The sequence below is a fragment of the Falco punctatus genome (assembly GCF_963210335.1).
Source record: "Falco punctatus genome assembly, chromosome: 5".
Classification (NCBI taxonomy): Eukaryota; Metazoa; Chordata; class Aves; order Falconiformes; family Falconidae; genus Falco; species Falco punctatus.
In genome coordinates this window covers 2993759-2999187 of record NC_137584.1, presented here as the reverse complement: position 1 = coordinate 2999187, position 5429 = coordinate 2993759, and positions in this window count along the sequence as shown.

Below are 5429 nucleotides of genomic sequence, written 5' to 3'. Positions count from 1 at the left end.
AGAAAGTATTAAAAAATCTTGTATCACACAGAACAAAATGAAGCCACAGTTTTTTATACTGCTTTGCTCTTTACTTTTCAAGACAGACAGACAATATAAAGCATAAAAAAGAGGGGGGGGGAACCATAAATCAGAGGCAGTAGATGGCATTTAATTAATGCCCAATAATTCTACTAAAATTAGGATTCATTTGATCTAAAGAAAAACTAAGCAGAAAGTGGGTTTGGTTTTGTTTTGTCTTTCCCTAAAAATGAGGATTTCCTTCACTCTGAACATCTTTGCATGTAAAACAAATCTATTATGATATGATATCTTTATCTTACAGTAAATAATCTGATGCAGCAAATTCCTTGTCAGGCTTGGGTAGGACATTGTTGCAGTAAGAGGTAAAGCTGAACGCTCTTTCCAATTCTGACAGCATAGAAAACAGCAGACTGATCAGTTCAAGAGAAAGAACATGTTATTGTGCACAGAGTGTATTAGTACACTAATCTCTATTGCTACTTCTGACTAGTGACAAAAAGAAAATATTTTTTGTTGATTTTCTGTCTGCAATGGCTAACTAAGCATGCAAATAAGCTCAGGGTCTTCATACAGATTTCAAAACTTCAATCAGCTTGAAAGTGGGAATCATAAATAGTAAATGAAGGAAGGAAGTTCTCAAAAATATGTCTTCACTTCTGCCAGCATCACCTGACTGAGCTTCAGCTAACATTGGCTAGACATTAGGAGAGATGACAATGATGGTGCTACCTCTAACTCCAAACAACAGGTTTACTAGCAGAGGAATAATGATATAGGGAAATCATCTGGTAGTATCTGAAAGGAAGACATGGGCATTTTCCTGGTCTTCTGCTTGCCTTCAACAAAATGCTGTTAATAAAACAGTCCACAATGACATCTAATAGAGACAGTCATATGGCTGGAATTCCAATGTGTATGGACAAAGACTGCTAGAAACCAGCATAACTGAATTCAGCCGAACCGAATGAATACAACTGAAACTTCTTCCATCAAGGAAGGATTTGGCCTAAAGATTTTCCTTTCTTTTGTAGTAGTAAATTTGAAATCATAGTTCGTGTTTCAACATGTTTACTCTGTGTCTCCTGGGTGCACTATTGCATGGAAAACATTTGCTGTATCAGATTTTTCAAAGGTCAATAACTGCCAGTGCATTCTACCCTTAGGATTTGCGTGTATGGATTCTGATGCTGAAAATTTTTATTCTGTTGTCTTGCTGAAAGTGCTGTAAGAGGTCTATTAGTTTATTTTATCTTCAGAATGTCATATCCTCCGAAGAGAACTCATCATGTTGAACACAGAGAACTATTTGTAATCTTTAATTAAAGCCAAATTAATAGAGTTCTCTTTCCTGCTAGCACTGTTAAGACCATTAAATTTCCATATTAATTCTAGGAATATTTCAATTACAGAGGTTGTTTAGATATGAACATGGGCTCATGTTCAACTGTAAACAAAATGTTTTTAAAAGAAATAACTAAAACACCATTATCAACTATCTCCACAGTTTCTAATGCTGATATGATTAATCTTTAATCCTCTGTGGAGTTAATGAATACAAATATATGTTTTGACTAGACTAAAGCACTCTGCTTAAAACACTCAGTGGAGACCCTGGGCTATATCTGCCAGCCCCAGAGTGCACAGTTTGTTAATACTCAGGTGACACAACCTGGTTTCCAAAATGACTTAAACACAAAAACATTTCCTCCACCTATGCATCAAAAGTGCTAGACTACAACCTTGCTGTTCCGTTTACCACTCATACTTTAAAATTTAATGTATATGCCATTCTTTATATCTCTATCCACTTCCTTATAATACAGACCTTCCCACATAATGTGCCTTCTTACCATTCAGAGCCAGTCTTCCAACCGTTCCCAGATTTTTCCCCTTGAGCTAAACCTGAGTGAAAGATAGTATGGGCAGTCCTTGAAGTACAATTGGATCTCTGCATTTCTCATGGAGAAGCAGCCAGCCAGTTGGATAAGGACATTTTGGGAACAACAAAGCTCCTTTAGAGCTGGAATCGGCATCAGACCATTATGTTTTATTGACTGAAAATTAAGATTCCTGTCTGCACACATCTGAAAAGAAAAGGATGTAGTCAACGCATTGTTTAGGTCATTATTTCATTACATATCGAGTGCATGAAAAACTTCATTGGCTTCTTAGAACAGTGTATCTAGTGTCTGAATTTTAAATAAGCTTTCCTGTAAGTGAAAAAGCATTTATTTCCTTGAACACTGATGGAAATCAAATACCAGAGTTGTGTGTGGGTATAGAAAAACTAAATCAGAATAAATATTTGTGTAATTTTGTACAGTAATGATGAGGTAAATAATAAGTACGTATGAAGCAGAAAGAATTTTGTGTCAAAGATAACATCATAAAAAAATCCAGTTTCCCATAATATTTTAGGTTTAACCTTCAGAATTAGAACAACAATAATAATATATGTCCATATATATACTAATAGTAGTCTATATGCTGCAATACATATGGAAAATAACGTGGAATACAGATGGAGATTTTTTAACTGCTCTGGGCTTTGATTAGATCAAGTCCTGTTATCAGAGTGTTTTGAACATAATTTATTCATATGTAACTATCTAAAGGCAGTGCAAAGTGGGATGTTTTTTAACACTATCCATATCATATCAAATGGAAGAGAAGATACAGAATATTTTTACTGAAAGAATTGCCAATGCATGTTTGAATTATAATCATAGAGAATTATGTTCTTTTCTTTGAATTTAATGATGGCTAAGTGATAAGAGAATTAAGAAATAAGGTGTGGAGAGGAGGGAACATAAAAATCAGTCTGTAACATTAACAAAACAAAGCTAAATATTTTTGACCAAGAAACACGAGTCTTTCAAAATTCATTAGTACCATTAAAAGGTAAGCAAGGGAAGAAACATGAAATGACTGAAGCTATGTCTGCCGAAGCAGGCTGTGCAGTGCATAGAGAAGACCTCTAGTGAAACCCTGTAGAGAAACAGTGCTGAGGAGCCAATGTGCATTCTGGACGTGTTTTGGGGCAGGGGGGAGAGGAGGGTACTTAGGATTAGCTGCAGTCTGAATGCCCATTAAAGGCTGTAGGATTCTGCATGTGCTCCTGGCATGTGTCTTTAGATTTAGTTTCATCAGAAAGGCATCCAGCTCATGCACTCCAGTACCTCTCTACAATGACAGCAAAAGTACAGAAAAATTGGAACAACTGAGAGATTTGTTTCTCAGATGAACTCCTAAATCAAACTAAGGCATTAATATAAACAACCCATGCAATAAATAGAGGGCAGCTCCTCTATAAACAGAATAGTGTCGGAGCTCAAACTTGGTTCATTTTATCTTTAAGATGTCCAGAAGTGTCTGTCTGCCTTGAATCTCTTTGGTAAAATCAGAGAAGGACTTTAGGGCAGGGTTCCCACTCACAGACTTTGAGCAAAAGAAAGCATCACAGCTTTTTATATCCAGTGAATAAGGGAAAAGCTTATTGAATAGCCAGAGTCCAGGCTGCTGCAGAAAGTCAGAAGAATATTTTTTTTCCATACATGTAGAAGAAACAAATCATTAACATTAGTGTTGCTCTAAGTAAAATTTCCTAAATGTAATTGAACAATTGATTCTACTTCTGGGAACAAATGAAGTGAAAATGAGCAATACTTAAAATACAGAAGAAAAATCATGAAATCCTTAATCTTTCAGCTCACAAAATTAAAATAGAATTTTTAAACCCTAATCCAAATAAATCTTAATTTGGTAAATATTTTTGTTCACAAGACCATTGAAGTGCAATATTTAAATGGTACTGACGCCACTGGAATTTATATACAGTTTTAGCATTTAGATATAATTTTACAAGGCTGTCAGAATGGGGAAAATTGCTTTAACACTCACTATCTGGGATATAAACCAACAGTTGGAAGCTCTGGCATTTAAATTCCTAGAACTGAATAATTCAGAAATTTGAGACCAACACCAAGATACTGCTTTGGCCCTACTCCTTACATGTCCAATTTAATCCAATCCTTATTCACAGAAGGATCAGTACATACTGAGGTCATTACAAGACCAGACATTATCTGTTCAGTCATTTATATAGCAGATTTCACCTGGTATCAAAACCCAAGGGATTAATCTCACCTCATTCAAATAGCAAAAGGCTAGTCATTCCAGTCTAAGGTAATTGTCAAATTCTCCTACAGTTTGCAGAGATAAAGAGGCACTTCCATAGAGCATCTAAGATCATTGAGGCGATCTGCCTTCTGGAAGTGCTTTTTTCTCTATTTATTATAAAGGGAGCATATAGAAACCAGCTTTGGTTTACACAACAAAATGTGAAACACGAAAACTGGGAAGAATACTTCAGATTTTGGTGGCAGGTCTCTGTTTGCTTAATGGATATTAGGCTGAATTGGTACACCAGCTCCAAGTCATCCCTAAACTTCATAGAAGCCCAGTTCTGGGGACATTTTCACCTTGAACAGGTCTGCTTTCAGCAGTGAAGTGCATAGTCTTGGTTCTGTTTGGACCTGCTCTTCTCTTCATTTCCTCATGTTCTTTCTGTCTTTACTGGGGGGAATGGGAGAGTGTGGTAGAAGAAAATCACATTCTAAAATTTGTTCATTTGTTCCTTTGAGCTATTGTTTGTATATGACTAGTTTAATCATGCACAACATTCACCCTTCATTACACAGAACATTGTTAGTAGTAGATGCCTCTGAGCACAATAATGCCTCATTTGCATTAATCTTGCTTTGCTCAATTCTTTTATAGTGATACAAACATATGCCACAAATTGCTCTGTTCTTTAAAACACAATAAATATATGAGCTACACTCCCATATTAAAGAGCACTTAATTTACTGAACTCCTCTAAAGTAACTAAAAATGTTACAACCAAAATGTGTCAAAACAGGCAACAAAACAGTGTCTGCATAATGATGCAAACAGGTAATCGAGCATAAACAAGATTCCCCAAACCACAAATAAGTAAATAATTACACTGCAATACTGGGCTTTTAAATTTTTTGTCTTCTCACTCCTTTACTGTCCTGCAGGTACTATTTTTGCAGGTGCAGTCCAGACAGTTTCATTTATTTTGTTAGGCTCTCTAAAAGAAGGCTTTTAGATAAATATAGCTGTCATATAGCTTACGCTGAATGTGGTATCCATTTTGTTTTCCATTTACATTCTCCAGTATATACCACTTCTTTGTCATTCATTCCAATTGCTAAAGTTCTACTGTAAGTTCTTGTGGGTTTTGTTCAGAGAAGTTTGCATTCCCCCAGCATATTTAAGAGATGCTGATGTATGACTTCTGTGTTCTAGTCCAGAAGCCATCAAGTTAGTGCAGAAGAGTGTCGTTCTGTCTGAGGCACTATAAGCCCTCTTGCAGCTCC